Source organism: Cottoperca gobio, chromosome 7 (genome assembly GCF_900634415.1).
Source record: "Cottoperca gobio chromosome 7, fCotGob3.1, whole genome shotgun sequence".
Lineage (NCBI taxonomy): Eukaryota > Metazoa > Chordata > Actinopteri > Perciformes > Bovichtidae > Cottoperca > Cottoperca gobio.
The window spans coordinates 13,130,335-13,156,255 of NC_041361.1; the positions used below are offsets into that span (position 1 = coordinate 13,130,335).

At 40.0% G+C, this 25,921-nt stretch overlaps 1 protein-coding gene across 1 annotated transcript in view; it reads left to right on the plus strand.

The window, feature by feature from the left end:
- Positions 1-2,246: 2,246 nt before the first annotated feature.
- The window catches only part of cntn3a.1 (contactin 3a, tandem duplicate 1), a 115,656-nt gene continuing 91,981 nt past the window's right edge, over positions 2,247-25,921 (plus strand). The window contains exon 1 of the mRNA XM_029436214.1: positions 2,247-2,327. The gene's annotated coding sequence lies outside the window, so the exon portion shown is untranslated. The remainder of the gene's footprint in view (positions 2,328-25,921) is intronic.

The window sequence follows — 25,921 nt, forward strand, 5'->3', positions numbered from 1 at the left end:
CTTTTGCATGCTTTGTACCATTACTGCTGAGCACACACACACACACACACACACACACACACACACACACACACACACACACACACACACACACACACACACACACACACACACACACACACTTGAGCAATAAGCACAGATGGGTATTATGTGTTTAGTGGGGTTTTCTATCTCTCACTGTCTTTCTTTATTATCTTTATAATAATCATGACGTCTCCTGAATGCACATTTCAAATACTTCTATCTGTTAAAAGCTCAAGCTGATAATGGTAGCAGTGAACCATGTTGTGTTGGTACTACAGCTTGGATATTATTGCATAGACAAACGTGCCTTTAGTTGATCTCTCTGTAAAATGCTGCTGCACTGCTGCTACATGTGGACATTAATTTGTAATGTTTTGGAACAACTGAACTCTCAAATAAATGGCAGCAACTGACCACAGAGTATTGGGGGTTAGAGCACGGACAGCAAAGCACTTTGAGATCTGGGGGATACAAGACGGATGCCAAAATGTTCGTCTACAATTATATAATTAAAGTATGTTGTGTTTATGTAAACAACCCATAATTAACTAATTATGGAACTTGTAATATTATTTTGCAGACCAGTTGTGTCTTCTCTACTCCCAGGAGTCTCTGCTGCTCTTCTCTCTGTTTGGTGCTTTATATACGTTAAGTGTTTCCATCCACCTGTTTTTATGAGCATGTTAACGTCGACCCTGAGAGCTCAACGCACTGCAAATTAAGAAAACATCTTCACCATTTTTTCGTAAGTATGCTTTATTTAAGGAGGGTTTCAAGATGTAGGATACAAGAAAGACCTACATTTTTAATGTAAGAAAAACAAAGCGATTACAACAGATAATATCCAACAGAAATACACACACATGCTATATAATACATATGCTCTTTAATTTACTTGTTGGCTTTATTTATAGTTCAGAAGTTAGATTTCAAATGGGGCGAGAGAGGGGACACATTCAGCAAAGGGCAGCATGTTGTGCGATAGGGACTCGGCTTTAGAACGTGGCCAGCACGCTCTACCAGGTGAGCTATCAGGGCGGCCCATGCATATACTCTTAACATGCCCACCCTCCATCCCTCCCTACTGCTCAGTTCATGACAATAAAGGTTAGGATGAGAAATCATAACAGCTGTCACAACCCTCGGCCACAACTCTCCACAGTCCAAATAAGAATAACCTACAACAGTTACACATCAAACAAAATCATACTGACAAGCCCAACAGATCATCCAAATTATCCTGTTCAACCAAACCAAGAGTGTCCTCTTCCTAAACGCTACCGAACAACGAATGTTTACCGCTACCGGCAACAGCAAAACAAAAAACATCAGCCGGGTCCCATACTCACAGTTAACCACGTAACAACACGGAACGAGCCCCCAATTTGTCACAACCCCGGCTCTAGGGCAGGACAAACAAACGATAAGGACACCAAATGCCAAAATATTTAAGCGATTTGTTTGCAAAACAGGACATAAGTTGCGAAACAAGTTTATGCAACCAAAAGACAAAGCCAAAACAACAGGGTTTCCTGGCTCAGGCAGGGGGAGAGAGCAGCATCGCGGATGCTGGCCTTTTATGGTCCTGAGGTGCGCTGCGCCCAGGTGCTCCAGATCAGACCGAATACTGCCATCAGCTCCACTGACCCTTTAAACAGAATCAACACAGTTACTGACACAAGACAGGTTAAGCAGGGGCCGTCACACAGCAAAAGGTGAAAAGTGATAAGGAATGTCCACCATGGGTGGTTTCTTAGATAACAGACGAAGGGCAGCCATCTTATTCATGTGTGACCCTAATCCTTCAGAGAGAGTAAAGGGTATCAGTCAGTTCATTGAGTTCAGTTCTTCTTCTTCTTCTTCTTCTTCTTCTTCTTCTTCTTCTTCTTCTTCTTCTTCTTCTTCTTCTTCTTCTTCTTCTTCTTCTTCTTCTTCTTCCAGAAAGTCAACATTATAATTGTATTAATTTTTTTAGCTGTAATCAGACCATAGGAAAGACCTTCCTACACACACTCTGGTCACTCATTGAGGTACGGTTAGTGATGACAACAATGTCGATGACAATAGTCGGGAAGTTCTTCATGTGTTTTGGGGCAATGGCTTTGGAGAAAGGCCTGAAGGGAGGGGCTGGGATTTTGAAAGTTGGATACTTTCAAAATCTAGCTTAATCTTGCTCCAAAGTTCGCTATCCCAGCTTTAAGACAGAATCAGGTTCAATGTGGATATTAAGAATATCAGAAAATGTTATCTTCACCAACACACAGCTGCACATAGAGAAGTAAACTAACTAAACTCCGGTTACGGTAAGCGCGTCATTTCCGATTGTTAATGTTTCTGTGTTGTTGGTAGCATACTTCGGCAGCTCCAGCTTAACCCAGTTAATGTTGTTATATTCTTGATCACATCGGCTAATTACCTGTCATCTATCTAAACCTATACTTGTACTTCCTAAGCACTTACAACTCTCTCCTTATCCTCCTTCTCTTAGCGACTCTCGCTAAATCCTCAATTCTTTACGCTCCGTTCGGCTCTGCTAACGTTAGCTGCTGCAGCTCGGCAGCTAGCGATGGCATCTCCCTCTTCTGCTCTCTCCTGCTCGGTGTGTTTCATGTTTAGCTATTGCTCGGCCTCCTTTAGTGATAATGGTACGTGTATTAAATGTAGTTTATATGCAGGGTTGGAGGCGAGTTTTAGAGGGATAGATGAGCGGCTCCGCACCATGGCTAGTCAGCGGTTAGCAAGTGTAGCTGTTAGCAAGCCCCCTATAGTCGGTGCGGGTCGACCAGTGGTATCTCCTGTTAGCCGTCCCCCGGCGGGACCCGAGCAGCCGGGAGACTGGGTGACTGTCCGAAAGAAGTGTTATCAGAAGCCCACGGTTCACCACCAACCGCTTGCTGTTTCTAACAGATTCTCCCCACTCAGTGACACACCAGCTGAGAAGCCAACTCTGGTTATCGGTAGCTCAATTTTGAGATACGTTCATTTTGAGACACCAGCGACGACAGTCACGTGCATTCCGGGGGCCAGAGCGGGCGACATAGAAGCACATTTGAAACTGCTGGCTAAGGCTAAACGTAAATACAGTAAGATTGTTATTCACGTCGGCGGTAATGACACGCGATTGCGTCAATCGGAGTGTACTAAAGTTAATGTGGAGTCGGTGTGTACATTTGCCAAAACAATGTCGGACTCCGTAGTTTTCTCTGGTCCTCTGCCAAATCTTTTGAATGATGACATGTTTAGCCGCATGTCATCATTCCGTCGCTGGCTCTCACGGTGGTGTCCAGATAATGATGTGGGCTTCGTAGACAATTGGCGGACTTTCTGGGGAAGACCTGGTCTGATTAGGAGTGACGGCATCCATCCTACTTTGGCTGGAGCAGATCTCATATCCAATAATATTACACAGTCTATTAGTGGACCTAATCCATGACAACCCAGAGTTGAGACCAGGACAAAGAGTTGTAGTCTTACACACTTCTCTGTGCTTCTTTCCGGGCAGTCACCCACTCAAATCCCCATAGTGACTGTGTCTGCCCCACGACCACTGAAACTAATCAAGTCTATGGTTAGCAGAAGAGGAGTTATACATGAAAACCTAATTAAAATAAACACCACCGCTGCAAAAGTGCAACTAAATCAAAAAATTAAATGTGGGCTCTTAAACATCAGATCTTTATCAACGAAAGCTGGATTGGTAAATGATTTAATATCAGATAATAAGATTGATTTATTTTGTCTCACTGAAACCTGGCTGAGACATGAAGAATATGTCAGTCTAAATGAATCTACTCCACCTGGTCATATTAATACTCACATTCCTCGAGGTACTGGCCGAGGAGGTGGAGTTGCGGCCATATTTGACTCAAACCTCTTGATCAATCCTAAGCCTAAACTAAAATATAACTCTTTTGAAAGCCTTGTTCTTACGCTCTCAAACCCAACATGGAAAACAATAAAGCCAGTTTTATTTGTTACTGTGTACCGCCCTCCTGGTCCGTATTCTGAATTTCTATCTGAATTCTCAGAATTTTTATCAAATTTAGTCCTTAAAACAGATAAAGTAATTATTGTAGGTGACTTTAATATTCATGTGGATGTTGATAGTGACAGCCTTAATAATGCATTTATCTCAATATTAGATTCAATTGGGTTCAGTCAAAATGTACATGAACCAACTCACTGTTTAAACCACACTCTGGACCTTGTTCTGGGATATGGTGTTGAAATTGAAAGTTTATCAGTGTGTCCACATAATCCTCTTTTATCAGACCATTTTTTAATAACTTTTGAAGTCCTGTTACTGGACTACAAGCCAGTAGGCAAAATATCCTACGCTCGATGTTTATCTGAAAGTGCTGTGACTAAATTTAAGGAAGTGATTCCATCAGCACTTAATTCAATACCAGAACTCAATATCAATATAATGGAGGACTCCAATGCTAACTTTAGTCCCTCCCAAATTAATCATCTTGTTGATAGCGCTGCAGCCTCACTGCGAATAACACTCGACTCTGTCGCTCCTCTAAAGAAAAAGATCATAAAACAGAAAAAGAAAGCTCCATGGCTTAATTTACAAATCCGCAAACTAAAACAAAAGTCGAGAAATCTTGAAAGTAAATGGCGTTCCACTAAATTGGAAGAATCTCGTTTAGTCTGGTTAGATCATCTTAAAACGTATAAGAAGGCTCTCCGTAATGCCAGAGCAGCTTATTACTCTTCCTTAATAGAAGAAAATAAGAACAACCCCAGGTTTCTTTTCAGCACTGTAGCCAGGCTGACAGAGAGCCACAGCTCTACAGAGCCTTCTGTTCCTATATCTCTCAGTAGTGACGACTTTATGAGTTTCTTTAACGATAAAATTATAATTATTAGAGACAAAATTAATCTCCTCCTGACCTCAATTGGTAATGACTTAACTTCAACTGTTGGAATTTTAAAAACATCTGTAACTCCTGAAATATATCTCGACTCTTTTACTCCAATCAATCCTTAACCAACTAACTTCAACAATCTCATCGTCTAAACCATCAACCTGTCTTTTGGACCCGATTCCAACTAAACTGTTTAAAGAAGTTTTACCCTTAATTAACACTTCGTTATTAAATATGATCAACCTGTCTCTATTATCTGGCTACGTACTAAAATCCTTTAAAGTAGCTGTAATAAAACCACTTCTTAAAAAGCCTAGTCTTGATCCAGAGGTTTTAGCCAACTATAGGCCGATATCTAACCTACCCTTTCTCGCTAAAATCCTTGAGAAAGCAGTCGCAAAACAGTTGTGTGACTTTTTACATAATAATAGTTTATTTGAGGTTTTTCAATCTGGATTTAGAGTTCATCATAGCACAGAGACGGCACTGGTGAAAGTTACCAATGACCTTCTGTTGGCATCAGACAAAGGACTTGTCTCTGTTCTTGTCTTGTTAGACCTCAGTGCTGCTTTCGACACTGTTGATCATGACATTCTACTACAGAGACTGGAACATTGTGTTGGCATAAAAGGAACCGCACTAAGCTGGTTCAAGTCCTACTTATCTGAGCGATCTCAATTTGTACTTGTTAACGATAAATCCTCCATGACAGCCAAAGTCAGTCTTGGAGTTCCGCAGGGTTCTGTACTTGGACCGATTCTATTCACCTTATATATGCTTCCTTTGGGCAATATTATAAGGAACCACTCTATAAACTTTCATTGTTATGCGGATGATACCCAATTATATCTATCAATTAAACCAGATGAAACCAATCAATTGGCTAAACTTCAAGCATGCCTTAAGGACATAAAAACTTGGATGTCTAGCAACTTTTTGATGTTAAACACAGACAAAACTGAAGTTATTATACTTGGCCCTAAACGCCTCCGAAACGCATTTTCTAATGACATAGAAGCTCTGGATGGCATTAACTTGGCCTCCAGCACCACTGTAAGGAATCTTGGCGTCATCTTTGATCAAGATCTGTCGTTTAACTCCCACATAAAACAAATCTCAAGGACTGCCTTCTTTCATCTACGTAACATTGCAAAAATAAGACACATCCTGTCTCAAAATGATGCAGAAAAACTAGTCCATGCATTTGTTACTTCAAGGCTGGATTACTGCAACTCATTGTTATCAGGTTGTCCTAAAAAGTCGCTTAAGACTCTTCAGTTGATCCAAAATGCAGCGGCACGTGTATTGACTAGAACTAGGAAACGGGATCATATTACTCCTGTATTAGCTGCACTGCACTGGCTCCCGGTAAAATACAGAATAGAATTCAAAATCCTTCTCCTGACTTACAAATCAATTAAAGGTCAGGCTCCAGCATATCTTAAAGATCTCATAGTACCTTATAAACCAACTAGAGCATTACGCTCCCAGACTGCAGGGTTACTTGTGGTTCCTAGAGTCTCTAAGAGTACAATGGGAGCCAGAGCCTTCAGCTATCAAGCTCCTCTCCAGTGGAACCAGCTTCCAGTTTGTGTTCGGGAGGCAGACACACTCTCCACATTTAAGAGTAGGCTAAAGACTTTCCTTTTTGATAAAGCTTATAGTTAGGGCTGGCTCAGGTTTGCCCTGGATCAGCCCCTAGTTATGCTGCTATAGGCTTAGACTGCCGGGGGACACCTCCCTGCTCTCTTCCTTCTCTCCCTCTCTCTTCTTCTCCCTCTCTATCTGTATGCATTTATGTAAATGTATGTTACTAACTCACCATCCGGGGTATCATCCCCGGAGTGTCTGTCTCTCATGTGGCAGGTTGCCACTGATAAAGTTTATGTCAGGATCATGAATCGTGACAGCGCCTGCTGACCTGGTCCTGCTGGACACCGGGAAGCCTTATTGACATTTTCCTGGATTCATCAAACTTTCTATTTCTTTTTTTTCCAACACAACATAATTTCTGTCAAATGTTGTATTTGTACTATGTTGTTTATCCTGTACACACGACATCTATTGCACGTCTGTCCGTCCTGGGAGAGGGATCCCTCCTCAGTTGCTCTCCCTGAGGTTTCTTCCATTTTTCCCCCTTTAATTTTGGGGTTTCTTTTAGGAAGTTTTTCCTTGTGCGATGTGAGGGTCTAAGGACAGAGGGTGTCGTATCCTGTACAGTCTGTAAAGCACACTGAGACAAATGTATAATTTGTGATATTGGGCTATACAAATAAATTTGAAATTTGAATTTGAATTTGAAGTGCTCTGCAAACTGAAACTGTTTCCAGGAGACACTATAAAGTGATGCACGTGGCTGTGACAGCCATAATTTATGGCTTAGTTGTTGAAGTCAGCTATCTGTCAGAGGTTTTGGAAAGGAAGAAAGAAGGCATTTGATTTAAAACCACAGAAAGATAAAAGTACAGTTTGATCTGACAGATATTCTACAAAAGAGCTCATTGAGTGTTTTCAATTACTATTTTAGTATCTTAGACAAACCAATACGATTGAGAAGATATGAAGTGTTTTTATTGATATATTGTATAAGCCATTCTGATCCATACTTCATACCAGTTGATGGCGGGATTTACCAAATCATTGTTTGCCAACCGCCAATAAACCTCAAAAACGAAGAAGAAGTAGAAGAAGAAGAAGAAGTTTTGTTGGAAAATGAGCTAAAATGTAGTTGTGTTTTACTGGTTTACGTTTGCATTTACATTTCATTAGTCATGATAAACTGTGTGAGAACAGAACAGAAGAAAGAGCAAAATTATAGACTCCGGGAATTATACATGTTCAGTCTTAACGTCCACTGGCAGACCCTCAGGAGGGGGTGGGGGGGGGATCGGTTGCGGGGGCTTGTAGTTAGTAAACAGTACAAAAAATGCACAACAATGCAATAAAACTAAGGATGAGTTATGAGTTATGGTTAGCATTGGCATTGTTGTACATCGGTATAGTTTAAAAAAAACAAAAAGGCTGCATCTACCTTAATGAATCACTGATGGGCACAAGCTGGCCAGCATGCGAGTAACCCAAATCAAACATACCAAATGTTGCTGCAGGTGTATTCTGCATCTGGCTAACATGCTAAATGCTAACGGTGAATCCTCCAGGTCTACGTTTACATGAACTTGTATCTCCAGGGAGGTGTGTGAGGCCTTTCTATTGTGACTGCAGAGCCTCGACATGTTTAAAGACGTGGACAGGCTGAGTGTCTGGATATATTATGCCCAAGGAATAAACAAGCAGAGAGGTTGAAGCAGATTGAGGAGGACTTTGTGGTACTCGCAAAAATGACGTTCAGACAGGTGAGTACAACAACAACATGATAACTGTAATTCGCTGTACAGAGCAGGGCGTCAGCAACCACATTGTGTGCGTGCAGAGTGCACTGTAGTACAGTTGCTCCTTTGCTTATAGCTGGTGTGTGTGTTTGTAGAGTTAATACTATTATATCATAGCCTACATGTCTGCTTTGTGTTGTCTGCTTTGGTGACGTTTTATTCTGCAGTTGATTCTATAAAAAGTGTCCGTGCTTGTTGCACACGGATGTATAGCTCTTTTTATTTATTGTCTGTAAATTGTGTTTAATTGTCCTGGTGTTGTCCTTTTTCTGGTTAATTATAGTGAAGCTACAGTATACACAGGAAGGAGATCGTATATTTATAATTGATCATCAGTTGTATGCTCAGGCTGCAAAGTGCATCTATCCATGGCTTGATGGTGTGGTGGTTTTCATGCCATTTTTGTGCCTAAATCTAATCAAACCTTTAGCACAGCTGCGTAAGATCAGACAACAGTTTCATATAATGTTGTAAAAAAGCCTCAGATAAATAATAAAGATTTTGGACTCATTTCTTCTATGAACTTTTTGTAGTTTTTTCACTACATTTTGGTATTGTTGAACTATTGTCATTCTATTGTTTAATTATAATAGCATTGTACTTTGTTCATTTTTTACAATTGCCATGTTCCACTTATTGCGTATTGGGTCAGGACCTGTTAATGTTTGAAGCCAGTAAAGCCCACTGAGACATGTTTGGGGCTATAGAAACACACACACACACACCCACACACACACACACACACACACACACACACACACACACACCCACACACACACACACACACACAATGAGATATTTATGGTTCACCCACCCTGTTGACATTGTGTGAACTGGCTTTCATGTCAAACTCTACCTGTAATGTTGGATTTGCTACTGTCCATGATAAGAAGTTAGGGACACAGAGTTTGACTTGTCTGGGCTCATAATATCTAAATTCTTATAACTTTTCACACTCCAGTGGTTGCAAGCTTCCCTAAGGAGCTGTGTCCTCTGCATCTTTCAGCCTCAATCACCTCATTTCATTTGCCTCCATTATACTTCATCACACCTTGTATCCCCCCGTATGACTTCAAGAAACCTAATTTGCCCTCCATTGTCTTGGCGACATGCAATGAGACACAGCAGGGGCGCCTCTTCCTCAATTAGTGGTCAGTCATCCTCCTCTGGAATCCATCAAGTCCTGCCTACCTCGTTTATTCACACTACACCCTTCTTCTTAACTCCACATTTTCTGCCTGAGAGAAATCTTCCCTGACATGCACGATTACTAGAAAGCCTCTCACTGTCCTTTCCCATCATACTTATTCAGCTGTGATGGGGCCTAATTCGGCTCTATAGAAGACAGAGTGTGAAATTCAGTCTTTTCTATATGCCATTTGCTGCATGCGGATGGACATATTTGCACGCCCGAGACAGCAATTTTCTGTCAGTGAGTCATTCCTCCCTCTTTATTGATTGGCGCATAGAAAAAGTGCCCTGAAGACGAATGAGGAGTGTGTATAAACACTTAATGAACATGGTGTTTTTGTGACTCTGCACTGGTTGGCACACATAAACCCCGATGCTAAGCCAACAGACCATGCCAGGACATGAAGGAAAGATCATGAGGTACAATATCATTGACTTCTCGCCCCCTGAGCGCTTCTTGCTCCAGTAAAGAGCTCTACTCTCGCACCTAGATGGTGTAATCATTAATTTGTGATGATGCCTGAACGGAGGGAGTGTGTTCAGGCACCATTCAAAGCTCCAGGAGAAGGCGCTCCCTTTATGCGTTAGTTGCTAGCACCTCGACTGGGTCATGTCATTGGGAAGAAACTTTACACCTTTTTTTAGTTACAGTACATTAATGCTGCTTTTGTCCTAAGAGACCAATTTTCTCCTGTCTGCTGCTGAGTGCTGGAGGAAACAAGAAGGGGCTACTTGCGTTCGCATTGCTCTCTGGCACCACACACTGAGACAGAGAAATAAGCTCAGTTTGCAATATGGAAAGTATCTATTTTTGTTTTATTGTGTAAGCATGCAGTATATTTGATTTATTGTACAATAAGAATATTTGTCTTTTTTTTTGCGAGGGAGTTCTTCAGAGATTTTGCTGCGTAAGAGTCACAGTGGAACTCACAGGGAGTAGCCTAGATTTTATAACTCTTATCAAAGACTGAATAAATAGCACCCTTGAAGCACAATGCAGTGTAGCATCCTATTAAATGTAATGAATTACCAGCTGCCTTTCATAACCTATATTCCACTAGACCTGGTGAGGCTTGTGGGTCGGCTTATTCCCAGTATCTTGAACATGGTAATGAAGAAGATGAATGAAGATGGTAAATCTTATTGTCATTTCTATTATCTTTTATTGAAAGACCATGTGTTTCTTTCTCCCCGGACAGTAGGTAGCTCAGCGGTATATACCGTTTTTGGAAAGCATCCATGCCACTGAGTGGAGAATAATCAGAAAACAACACAGCAGGTCATAAAACCACAGCGCTATCAGAGAAATGTGTTGTCTGTACTGTGCTGCTCTCTTTTCTGTTGTGCAGAGCAGAGGGAACACTTTCCAGAACTTTCAGTACAATTAGAAATCTTCCTCACTACTTTGGTCACAGGGACATCATGTATTCCTTCACGTAGTGTCAACAAATTATTTTCAATAGTTCAGTTACAGTAACAAATGGGAGAGAATGTTTTCAAAATGATACCCTGAATAATTGGCACATTATTCAGTGTAGTTTCCCACACAACAGCAGAGCACAGTGAAATGAGTTGGTTACCTTGCTTCTTTCTTTCTTTCCTTCTTGTTATATGCAATATTTAAAACTGGCCACCGGTTAAAAACGTATTCAAATATGACTTATGTCTTGCTTTGTAGCTGCATATCGCTGTTAGTGCAAACTTCTGGCACAAATACAGTGTTTGCAAAAGGCAGACCACAAACTATTTCAGGAAAATCCTAAGGATTAAAACTTTAAATTATAGTTTCAAGTCTGTTCTCCATCTGTAAACAAGCTTTTCTGAATGTCACGATGGACTAAACGTATAAAGCTGCTTTCTACATTTTAGGTGGAAGACAATACTGCAAATACATTGTTTGCTAATAACAAAGAGGAGGACTTCTCAAGCATGGCTGCTTGGAAAGCAATTAATTATGAATATAATTTTAGGAGAAATATCATTGAAGATGTTGCTGAAATATAATCATTCAGCCAAACTAATTAAACTCTTTTTCACTTTCAAAGTGTAGATGAAAAATGAAAATAAAAGTCACAGAAGAATCAATACTTTACAGCATTGGATAGTTTCAAGCTCCCACTTATTTGAGTTGCTCATGATCTGCCCTCAGTGGTAAGTTTTAGGTTTGTTTATGGACCTCTTGCAGCAGGAAGTTGTGGAAATCACCTGGAGAAAAGTCTCTTGTTAATCAATCTATAGTAAACAAGGACAACAGGTTGGTTAAAACGAGAGGAAATGCCCTGCAGCAACATTATGTATTTATTCTGAGGGGTTATTTCTAAACCTTACACTCTTGGATTGGTGTAGTTGTGCAATTTCCGCTTGCATTGCGATCACAGATAGAGGGGCTTTTTTCGAAGGGTGACAAAGCAGAAATCTCTTATCGGAGTCCTCTCTGTGACATCCCACTTTTTAGACAGAGGGAATTATGGGCTGCGATCAATCGGAGAGGGAGAGAGAGAGAGGGAGCGAGAGAGAGCGAGAGAGGGAGCGAGCGAGAGAGATAATGCCCTGATACAACAGAGGTGGCTATCTGGCCAACTGTAATTTCAAGCATGCATTATTCAACAATGCTGTAAAATCTGTGAAGCTTCAAGATTATTTACACTTTGAAAAGCATTGGCAGGGCAATTGCAGGCATGTCCTGTGGAGCCCAGAGGTAATATCTCAGCATTTGAGAAGAGATACAAGTTTTGTAAATTTAAGCATGCACAATATATTTTATATTCTAGATGCTTTTCCATCATCATTAGTTCAGAAGAGCTGACTATGAATAATAAACAGAATGTCAATAAGATGGCAACGTTATTGAGAAGGAATCTTTGTATGCCACATTTCCACAAACCTGACTTGTGTAATGTTTATTTCAAGAATACAGCAGTCAGTATTGTTATCTTGTGAATGCTTGTGGGCTATTTCTTTCTTTTGCGATAGTGACTGTGTGTCCAGGCCTTTACATTCATTATGGTAATTATAAATGGCAGCCAGCGATGACTCTTGCATGCTGTGTGTCCACTGAGCTGGCGTCACAAGAAGGGCATGGCCCACGCACCGTGGCTTGCATTAACACGCACTCTGTTGTCCGCGTGTGTGCGAGCGCCTGTGTTTATTTGTGTCTCTGTGCCCCTGCTACAGGCATTGCTTACAAATATAACTCAAGCTCTTCCTCTCGCTGTCTTTATCCTTTATGCCTCTGTCTGTGTCGGGTTGCTGGGTGTGATGCTCGAGCTCTGTAGCTGTAAGCGTAAACATCTCTCCATCTCCACATGAAGACAAACAGGGGGGCATTATCAACTATCAACTATAAAATAACCCCCTACCACCTCCTCATTGATATGCGTGAGCTGAAACGGCGGCTTGGAAAAGAACAGGCAGTCTGTTTGCCATCTTATTCGTCTCATTTGTTTAATCAAACACCACTGCATAGGATTTAACTCACTTTGTCACTCTTTTCATTGCTGTCTCATTTGAGCTTCTTCACACTGGGCAATTCAAGCTGCTCCATTTGACTTTAATTCTTATGTTTTTTCCATATGAACCACAACATGAAGACTGCCAACAAGAAATAGTTTTATATTTTGGGGCTTATTTGACGTTTTCCAGAAACACAAACAAATCCAATGACTATTCGAAAAATTAAAATGGCACATATTTTGAAATAGTACGCATGTAGACGAAGAATATATGGATTTGTAGAACAGTTGTTGTGAAGGAAAGGGATCTGCAATAAATGGAAGCTGTTGCTTGAAAGAAAAATGTGCCGAATTGCCGAAAGTGTTGGAGCATGTGATCCAGTTTGAGTGTGAGGCTGTGGATCCATGTGTTGTTTTCCAACACCACCCATTTATAGTGTCACAAATCCTGATGTTGACAGTTGCTGGCAATCTTCACGGATTATACATTTGTGTAGTGCAAACAAAAGAGTGGCTGCTCAGGAGGAACATCTGGCGCGCCCAGATCATTGTGTTTTGTTAGTTGGTATGTTTGTGCGTGATCTTTATGTAACGCACACATCTTAGAGATCACACACCAGCATACACCAGGTGGCGTGGCAGAAGTCTCACTGATATGTGGTTCATTAAATGCTCAGTGATTCTCTCTTTGTTAAAACAAATGTGGCATCACATCACATTTCTTTGGTGTAGTCACAAAGACTAATACATCCCAATCATCACATGCATGCTAATTTTAGGTTGGCAATTTGAAAACCTAACAACCATCAAGTACAAAATATGTTACTAAGCCAAGAGCGCTGGAGAAAAGTACAATAACATTACACGCAGAAAGTAACTTATTGGAACATATATATATATAGGTTACATCACTGTATTTCTCGTTCTCATATCTCAAATGTATTGTGTGACGTGATGCAAGTTGAGTCCTACTGTACAGTGTGTCGCCACGAAGCAAAGTGGAACCTCAAAGTAACACATTCAGGAAAGCCACTTCAAGTGTGTCACTTTGTCAAATCTCTCTGTGACAAGAGACAAAACTAAAAGTGTAATCTGTCTGTTTTAAACATTCACACCTTCAACATGAACAATCCTTCCTATTGATTGAAGATTTAATGATGTTTTGTTTTATACCCCCCTCTAATATTTTCACCACAAAAATCAAAGATGTGTTTCTTTGGAAACTGTGAATGTCAGTCTGTGTGACGGAAAGTCTTGCAGGCGTGATGGCTCAAAGATCCTTCTGGAGCTACATCTTATCCTCGCTTGTTAAAAGTTTGTGACACTTTAGTGCCTGATCTCCATTCTTCTTCTCGCTACCAATCAATGTGCATGACATTTCTTTTCAACCAGTTTAGAAGGCATAGATACATACCCTTTTTAAAGGTCTTGGGAAAAATGTGTCAATTAACACCTTCTCCAGGTCATAGTCATGCTGTTGCTTTATCTTAGATGGAGCTCTCTTACTTTTCTTTTGATAATGGATGATGCAGTTTCACTGACTGAAAGTCATTATCTCTGCTAAAGGCCTGAGTTCTGAATTGATGTACTGTATCCTGTTCTCACGTAATGCCGACTAGCTATACTAGTATCTGTATCTATAGTATCTAGTATCTATATCTGCTCAAGTGAAGCTGCTGCACGTGCTTCGATTACATTTGAACTATTAATAGCATCTAACATTACAGTGGTGATGTTTCACAGATGATGACATCTCATCTTGATACGTCGTAGGATGACCTTAAGTTAATTAGCTCTGGTATTTACCAGCTATGTCATTCTGTATATATATATATATATATATATATATATATATATATATATATATATATATACACATACATATGTCTGACAAAGGTTCCGACTGAGAAAATGTACATGTAACACATCTACTGTATCAGCACACATTCCTCAGTATTGGCTATATGCCCGCATAAATCCCTCAGTTTTCATCGGGCTTATGAATCTGTTTAGCGGATTCTTACCACTTTGAGAACACAAAGTCTGACCCCAAGACACAAGAAAGCCACTGCATTTTATCATTATTAACCTCAGTTTACCCCAGAGGAGATCACATCTCTTCAGAGCGATTGTGTTTCCTGCTAACTCGCTGCTTGAAACACAATCTTTGCAACGATGAGCTGTGAAATTCGCTACCTGTGAATCCTTGATCATGCAAAATTAATAGGAGAGTGGAGTATTGACCTCGGTGGCATCTGGCTTTGGAACATGATGAAATCATACAGTATGTGAAGATGTATTCATATAAGTGTAATTTCATAGCTACGCCTGTAAGAAAATGTTTTTCTCCACACTTTTTGTGGAAGTCTCAATTTCAATGTTGCGCTGAATTTGTGAGAAACAAGGCGTCTTTTGCTGTTTCTTTACCTCACAAAAACAGCAGTTCTCATGAATAACACGTGTTTTTTGTTGAATACATTGTATTCATTATGAACACCCCATTTTGCTCTGCAGAAATAACAGAAAACTATTCTGAAAACAGACAAAATGCTATGAAAATACGAGCAAAACACCGTTGCTCGTATTTTCATCTGCTTTTGAATCTAAGTCACTTTGTTCGGTAGATTTCGTGAGAAGCAAGGTCAGAATTGCTGCCAGAGATTTCTGTCTCCTCCATTTATGTGTTTGTATTTTTGTCAGGTCTTTGAGAGCGGATGACTAACGACACGGAGGGATCGACAAGCCGCAGCCCCAAGCTGTGAGAAAGATATGATTTATCCCTGTTATTAACCTGTGCCATTTCCCTCCACACACTTATTCAAGTTCATGACTAAATCCATCTCTTTTCCCGTGCCATTTTTTCATCAGTGCTTTTGCATTCTCCCTGTTTTGATCTATATTCCAGGATAAGGATTTGCTGTTTATACAAGGGAACCTTTTAGATGGCACCGGGTAGTGTGGGAATGGAATGGATATGAATCTCATATGATAATGTATTAGATTAAAAGCAGCAATGAGGCGTGAGCTCGAGAAATGGCTGTACACAAGACGGCACCAACGCATGCACAAAGGCGAGTCTACTCTAGTCAGCGAGCAGGTTACTGCTGCCAAGCCCCACATCACACAATTATAGAATTAGCTTTGTTTACATTGAATATCAAGTCTGTATGGCTGTTCTCTAAAAAAAACCCATGTCAGTAGAAAGACGAGCAGTTATGCTTTGACAGGTAGGCGGCAGGTTAAGATTTATTGTAGCTTTCACCGGGAGGCGTAAAACTCTAACTGTCTGTCACTCCCACCACTGTTTTCCACACTATAATATAGTGATAAACTATGTGTCCGGCATGGGAAGGCAAGTTTATTTGTAACACCGTTCAAACACAGTGGCAATTCTAAGCGTTTTACATGGGAGGAAGAAATGCGTTAGAACAACATTTAAAACCACAATAAAAAAGGAAAATGAAAGCACAAAGACAAGACGTGAAGTTGCCGTTACAGTGCAGTAAAAAGTTGCCCCAGATTCAATTAAGGGGATAAAAGTGCAGTAGAGACATTAATTAATTAATCAAAGGCACTCTAGTATCAAAAGTGTAGCATGTTGTGTTGTTGTTCTACACAGAAGAATCTGGATTATAATCATAAAGCATTTGCTAAATATAATATCTATATCTTATCATGTTTATGACATCATGATTTTACAAACGCTAATAAAAAGAGACCAGTGGTGGAAGTATTCAGATATTTAACTTAAGTAGAAGTATTAATACCATATTTTCAAAATAGTACCTTTACAAATAACAAATCTTGCACTGAAAATTAAAAGTATGTAAATATAATCAGGAAAATATACTATATTAAAAATATAAGTACTTGATGCAGAAAAAGTGTGTGTGTGTGTGTGTGTGTGTGTGTGTGTGTGTGTGTGTGTGTGTGTGTGTGTGTGTGTGTGTGTGTGTGTGTGTGTGTGTGAATTACTATTATATTTAACTATATGCAACTAATAATTATTTTCAATACAGATTAATCTGCACATTATTTTCTTGATTAATCTTGTAAATGAGAAATGGGTCATCACAGTGCCCAAAGTCACACTTTCACATTGTTTGTAAACTAAAAAAAGAAATTAAATGAAACTATTACAAATAATTACAAGGAAAAGTAGCGAATACATCAATTGACTAATCCTTTTAGCTGCAATTGTGTATATTAGTTTACAAGGCATTATGTTTTATAAGCTCTTCATATGTTTTGTATCTTAATTTGTAATGTAACAGCAGCAATTATCCCTAAAATGTTGAAGTAGTTTTTAATTATATGTAAATTGTCCATCTCATTTTATTACATAAGTTCAATCGTTTAATGCAACGTTTTTCTATCATGTTGAGTGTGAATAAATAAAACAAGTTAGTCAGAGTTGAGGTCATAATGATACGGACGTGTGCGTAGCCTCTTTTTGGAATAGTAAAAATAAAACATTGTTCGTTTACATTCAATTTATACGAAGTATATTCATGTTATGTTTGATAAACTTTCAAATTAAAAATATTCCGTTATATTTTAATCAAAAATATTGCTTCATATTTACAACGGCCAAGAATGATCTTTGCTAAAGCTGTCAAACATTTGAAAAACAAATCCAATATTTCCCTCTGAATGTAGCGTACCTCAAATTTGTACTAAAGTACACGTACGTAGTTACACTGAAAGAAAAGCATTAGAGGTCATAGTAGTGAGAGTCATAATGTAGCCATGCAGTTACAGAATTATTATTGCCATTAAAATCTACTGATATGCATATATTCAGTATAATACAGTGCAATGGCAGACTCATAAAGATTGTTGCACTTTACTGTACTTTTATTTTATCTGTGCCCATCAGCGTCTTCAAATAATTCTACAAAGTGTAATGTGTTTTTACAATGTCTGGGCTTCAGACAGCGGTGCCTTTTTAGAGACAGGTTAAAAGAATCATAAATCCAGTCGTGAAACCAGCGGTGATATAAATAGTTGTTTTATGCTGCTGTAGGTCTAACGGCTCCATTTCTCATCCAGCTCCTGGCAGTTGAAGCATGTTCTCAGTGACTGTAACAGCCAGAAAATCCATTGCAAGCATGACCTGAAACCCAAAGCAGCCATTCAGTGCCCCTAAAAGATCCGGGAGGAACTTTATTCGGTTTTGGACTTCATTATTGGAGTTTCACCTCTTTTATTGTTCAGTTTCCCCCCCTGTCTTTTTCCCGTCACCACAGGCTTCTCAGTTGTTTGTTTTTTTAAACTAAAAAGAGATGTTTTCACTTACCACTAATTACTTACAAGGTCAATCCTCGACTCCCTAAATCCGATGGGCACACCTGCACTGCACAGAAGCCCCCTTATGATGTCAACTTTCACAAGTGACCCAGTTGGAGCGTGTTATTACATCCACATGTGGGATGAGAAACAGTGCGAAAAAACAAAAGTCACCCACAAAGGAAACATGTCCTTGACACAGTTATATGTATAAATTATGTCACTTCTCACTGGAAACCTTTTTCAAAGAGTGTTTTCAAAGCCGCTGTATACACGCAGTGTGCTGTATACACGCAGTGTGCTGTATACATTCAGTGTGCTGTATACACGCAGTGTGCTGTATACATGCAGTATGCTGTATACACGCAGTGTGCTGTATACACGCAGTGTGCTGTATACATTCAGTGTGCTGTATACACGCAGTGTGCTGTAACGCAGTGTGCTGTATACACGCAGTATGCTGTATACACGCAGCTGTATACACGCAGCTGTATACACGCAGTGTGCTGTATACACGCAGCTGTATACACGCAGTGTGCTGTATACACGTAGTGTGCTGTATACACGCAGTGTGCTGTATACACGCAGTGTGCTGTATACACGCAGCTGTATACACGCTGTGTGCTGTATACACGTAGTGTGCTGTATACACGCAGTGTGCTGTATACACGCTGTGTGCTGTATACACGCAGTGTGCACACGCAGTGTGCTGTATACACGCAGTGTGCTGTATACATGCTGTATATATGCAGTATGCTGTATACATGCAGTATATATACAGTATGCTGTATACATGCAGTATGCTGTATACATGCTGTATATATGCAGTATGCTGTATACACGCAGTATACTGTATACACGCTGTATGCTGTATACATGCTGTATATATACAGTATGCTGTATACATGCAGTATATATACAGTATGCTGTATACATGCTGTATATATACAGTATGCTGTATACATGCAGTATATATACAGTATGCTGTATACATGCTGTATGCTGTATACATGCTGTATGCTGTATACATGCTGTATATATGCAGTATGCTGTATACACGCAGTATACTGTATACACGCTGTATGCTGTATACATGCTGTATATATACAGTATGCTGTATACATGCAGTATATATACAGTATGCTGTATACATGCTGTATGCTGTATACATGCTGTATATATGCAGTATGCTGTATACACGCAGTATACTGTATACACGCTGTATGCTGTATACATGCTGTATATATACAGTATGCTGTATACATGCTGTATATATACAGTATGCTGTATACATGCAGTATATATACAGTATGCTGTATACATGCTGTATGCTGTATACATGCTGTATATATGCAGTATGCTGTATACACGCAGTATACTGTATACACGCTGTATGCTGTATACATGCTGTATATATACAGTATGCTGTATACATGCAGTATATATACAGTATGCTGTATACACGCAGTATGCTGTATACATGCTGTATATATGCAGTATGCTGTATACATGCAGTATGCTGTATACATGCAGTATGCTGTATACACGCAGTATACTGTATACACGCAGTATGCTGTATACATGCAGTATGCTGTATACACGCAGTATACTGTATACACGCAGTATACTGTATACATGCAGTATGCTGTATGTATACATGCAGTATGCTGTATACACGCAGTGTGCTGTATACACGCAGTGTGCTGTATACATTCAGTGTGCTGTATACACGCAGTGTGCTGTAACGCAGTGTGCTGTATACACGCAGTATGCTGTATACACGCAGCTGTATACACGCAGCTGTATACACGCAGTGTGCTGTATACACGCAGCTGTATACACGCAGTGTGCTGTATACACGTAGTGTGCTGTATACACGCAGTGTGCTGTATACACGCAGTGTGCTGTATACACGCAGCTGTATACACGCTGTGTGCTGTATACACGTAGTGTGCTGTATACACGCAGTGTGCTGTATACACGTAGTGTGCTGTATACACGCAGTGTGCTGTATACACGCAGCTGTATACACGCTGTGTGCTGTATACACGTAGTGTGCTGTATACACGCAGTGTGCTGTATACACGCTGTGTGCTGTATACACGCAGTGTGCACACGCAGTGTGCTGTATACACGCAGTGTGCTGTATACATGCTGTATATATGCAGTATGCTGTATACATGCAGTATATATACAGTATGCTGTATACATGCAGTATGCTGTATACATGCTGTATATATGCAGTATGCTGTATACACGCAGTATACTGTATACACGCTGTATGCTGTATACATGCTGTATATATACAGTATGCTGTATACATGCAGTATATATACAGTATGCTGTATACATGCTGTATATATACAGTATGCTGTATACATGCAGTATATATACAGTATGCTGTATACATGCTGTATGCTGTATACATGCTGTATGCTGTATACATGCTGTATATATGCAGTATGCTGTATACACGCAGTATACTGTATACACGCTGTATGCTGTATACATGCTGTATATATACAGTATGCTGTATACATGCAGTATATATACAGTATGCTGTATACATGCTGTATGCTGTATACATGCTGTATACACGCAGTATACTGTATACACGCTGTATGCTGTATACATGCAGTATATATACAGTATGCTGTATACATGCTGTATGCTGTATACATGCTGTATATATGCAGTATGCTGTATACACGCAGTATACTGTATACACGCTGTATGCTGTATACATGCTGTATATATACAGTATGCTGTATACATGCTGTATATATACAGTATGCTGTATACATGCAGTATATATACAGTATGCTGTATACATGCTGTATATATGCAGTATGCTGTATACACGCAGTATACTGTATACACGCTGTATGCTGTATACATGCTGTATATATACAGTATGCTGTATACATGCAGTATATATACAGTATGCTGTATACACGCAGTATGCTGTATACATGCTGTATATATGCAGTATGCTGTATACATGCAGTATGCTGTATACATGCAGTATGCTGTATACACGCAGTATACTGTATACACGCAGTATGCTGTATACATGCAGTATGCTGTATACACGCAGTATACTGTATACACGCAGTATACTGTATACACGCAGTATGCTGTATACATGCAGTATGCTGTATACACGCAGTATACTGTATACACGCAGTATACTGTATACATGCAGTATGCTGTATGTATACATGCAGTATGCTGTATGTATACATACAGCATACTGCATGTATACATGCAGTATGCTGTATGTATACATACAGCATACTGCATATATACAGCATACTGCATGTATACAGCATACTGCATATATACAGCATGTATACAGCATACTGTATGTATACATGTAGTATGCTGTATGTATACATGCAGTATGCTGTATACATGCAGTATACAGCATGGTCTGCTGAAAAAGACTCTTGGATACTGCTGAATTTTTTATTAGCAGCAGAGAAATTGGGTAATTGTTGTGCACCTTCTTTAATATGAGTGCCTGAGGACACAGCTGGACACCTGAGGAATCCTCCGAGTGAGACTTCATTGCAGGAGAAGCTGAAACTTTACAGAAAAGGCTTTCTAAGCATTTTCTAAGCATCCTGCATGGCGATGCATGTTTTGTACGCCAAAACACAGCTAGGAAAATTGACTGAACAAAACATGTTCTCACCTATTTAAATTCTGTTTTAAAATTAAACTGTATTTGATTTTTACGTTCATTTTTTTTAAGGAGCCTTGAAAAGAGTAAATGTTTTACTCGTCGTTTGTGAAACCCACACACAGTGAGCAAAACAATTCACAACACATTTAAGTTTCCAAGATCAACCCCCAAGTAATTATTTTAAGCTCTTTGGAGCTCTGAGGTTTGAAGGGTGTTTTGACAGGCAGGGTGCGTTTGCCGAGGAAGCTAATTGACTTGCAGCAACTAATTAATTCAAAGGTTGCAAGGTTGCGATAACAGTGTAATGAGAGAAGGGAATGTCAACACCAGTTGATATTAGCCCCGCTAACTATAGGCAAGATAGTGTTCGACAGCTTTTCTATGGGGAACTAGGGTTCCAGATGTAAAAACAGATGGTGGTGACACAATGTGGAGGCAGCAGAGATCTTCATGCTGTAGCTGTACGATAGGATACAGCAGCGTGTTCGAATAGACCCACAACATGCAGGTCAGGTGGGTAAAAACAATACTCTTCTTACTTAATAAGAAGCGGCTCATTTCTGCATTTATAGGCACAGACATAAATTAGAAAACGCTGTGCAGCAATAAAAGAGAACAATTCAATTCTCTTGATTAGAAAGCTCTCGTTTACCTCCAGAAAATGTCCAATACTGAATGTGTAGCTTCTTTCCTTCAACAAATACACTTGTATATATACTGCATAAAAAAACAGAATTCAGCCGTCTGGAGTTCATTGCAACAATGAGCTGACATTCAGTGGGTGGATGTGGTTGTAATAACGCCTCTCTGCATCGACTACACCTACCTGTTGTATTCCAAACTGTCAAAGTTCCCGCTGGCTCGTCTCAGTGCCGAGGCATTTTCTACCTGAAAGGCAGCGGACCTTTTAATAATCCCTTCCACTGAAACCTCAAGCATTCGACTTGCATTAGAAAGTTAGAAGATCATTGAGGTTAGTAGACAAGTCGGACAAGGAGCAAACAAGACAGTCAACATTGTGACACTTTATTATTTTGGTGTTGATACTGCATCATTAACTTAACAACCAAGCATAACACGATGCATACTAGCATCACTTGACATCTGCATAAGGCCAATACACTACAAATTATATTTCACCCTATACCACATAAAGGAGATATGATGGTTAATGTATGACATTGATCATTGCCTTCGGCGTCTGAAAACAACAACAAACTAAACAAATTAAATTGGTCTTTCTACTCATCCAAAACAGGAATCGATCTGTTGTTATAGGGACAGTAGGGGCCCATTTGGTTGACCATGCGGCGAGGCCGACCTAATTGGCATGTCAATGTCTGTTACCTGGAAAACCACTATTTTCTAACTTTAAGCTAAGACGAATCCTCAAGGGTATAACACGATTGCATGTTTTAAAAACTAAATAAAACAGATGAATTACACATAAAATGAACGGCTTTATAAAAGACACTGATCCCTGAATGTGTCTTTGAAAACCTCACGAGGCATCTTAACTCAATCGTGTTTTTCTGAGCTCGGAACATATTTTCTAATTATGCCTTGTCCCCTTTGGCTAACAAAAGTGTTTTGTGCACAATAAAGTTGTGGCATTTTCAAATGGGAGACACCAGACAATTAAGGCTTCAAGTGGATTTGCCTTCTCATGTATGACCCTAAATTGTGTGATGGGAAGAAAAAGTTGTGTTGAAGCCAATAATAATGCTCTTAATTATTGCCTCATATGCTTTGTTTTGCGTGTCCAAATGTCAAATCAGATGGGGGGGGGGGGTTTCTTTTTGTCAGGGAGTGCTCGGGTAAAAGTGGATTGCCGTACAGACATCAGTTTAACTCAAGGGTCTGTCAGCAAAAGGTCATGTTTCTTGGCAATTTTGAAGAATAAACCTGCAAAATTGAGATTAAATGACATCAACCAAGATTATCACAGATTTTGATTCAAATATCCGTCATGCTTTTCTTAATGTAAACATAAACTATTATTCTGCCTATTTCTAATGGCCAAAATCTCCGACGAGAAAATGTGGGGGAGACCTGCGGAAAAAAGAAAGAGGCAATCTGTCATGCCATCTTGAGTCGGTGTCAGAAAGTAACACCCATCCATTGCCTCCTCTTCAGTGGCTGCATAAATAGCTGCTGAGATCGCTGATTGATAATTATCCTTATCTCCAAATGTCTCCTGTTACGAGGAAACAAATAAGGGGAGAGGGAAGCTGGCAGGCAGAGGTCAATGGGAGGACTTCTACATTTCATCCGGCAAACATTGAGAGATGGAGGTGCCACAGAGTGACAGTCTCCGACCCCTAGGTGAGATCTGAAAGGGATGATAAAGGCAACTGACGGAGAGAAAATTGGCAGATAATTACAAAGGCTAGAGGGGCACATTTAGTCTCCCCCTGTCCCTTTCTCTCTGTCATATAACACACACACACACACACACACACACACACACACACACACACACACACACACACACACACACACACACACACACACACACACACACACACACACACACACACACACACACACACACACACACACACAATGCAACAACAGTGACAAGGCATTGTGCAACACCCACAGGTGGCCACTCAAATTACCTGTAACTCCTGTCACGCCATTATACCAGCATGTTGTTTACTTTGGCTTGTTTTCAGGAGACACAGGAAAACCTATTTTATATCATTATCCTTCAGAGGAAACATCCTCCATTTAAAGCATATATATGTGCTGGAGATGACACATTGGCTCTCTTTATACAGTGACTGCTGGTTTAAATTGCATCAAGGATAATGGTTGATGTCATGTTTGTGAGGCTGTTTCACCTCATTGTTGGTTTGAAAAAGTCATCTACTGATCATGAACTCAGATTTGTTATTAACTGAAGTAATAGAGGTAGACCGTAGTGGCATTGTCAGAGAGACAGGTGCAATACGGCAAAAGCTCGCAACTTTTATCAACAGCGGAGAGCATCTCCAAAGCAGCCCTGTATCCCAATAGGAGTTCATATTGGATTATTCCTCAGTTCCCCGATGGTCATAGACCAGCAATTCATGTTCGCATTTTTATCAGAAGTGTTTTTATTGCCTAGCCCTAACCATACCTTTAAAATAGTACCACAACGATCCAACCTGACCTGAACGGCATGTGCCGATATTACAGTGAACTAAAAACATGTTTTTCCACCAGCCATCTTTGAGTACAAGAATAAATGCATTTATCCAACATTATTAAATATATAAAACAAACTAGAATTACATTGTTTCCTACAGGGGATAGTGCCAAATCTACTGAGGGACATTTTTCACCTGTAATGACTTTCTACCTGTTCATTTACCCTCATCTATAATTTCTCTTAATGCTGTGTTTGTGGCTTTTTCTCCCATCAACCACCTCTATTGCCCATTAATCACGTCACGAGTCTCTCACTGGATGAACCCCAGGGAGTGCTGAGGGGATAAGAGGATTGAACTGCACTTGAACTGGAAGAAATGCACCAGTGCAGCCATACCAGCTGAACCAAAGCATGTCTTAAGAAGAAACGTGTGTGTGTGTGTGTGTGTGTGTGTGTGTGTGTGTGTGTGTGTGTGTGTGACAGAGAGAGAGAGAGAGAGGTAGGAAGAGATAGAGAGATTAGAGTAAAGTGCTGTGGTGCAGGCTCACTCACAATACAGTCCGAAAGGACATGCCTGCCTTTTTTAGTAATGTTATTCCTTCTGAAGTGTATTCTTAATCCCAAACATTGTTTTTTTCCCCCTTTCACAACCACCCTCGCTGATTCAGCCTGACGGAGGCGAGGTGGGCGCAGATTTATCACATTCGGTTTCAGAAGTGACACCTTGCTACATATAGTCTTTACCCAAAAAGTGAGCATAACTGCAGGAGACATTGTTCTTTTTAAACTAAATTACATGTAGCTGAATAAACCGGCGGCTTGTGATCTGTGGGTGCCTGAGCTGTAAATCTTGACTGACTCGAGAGTCCTCTCGCTGG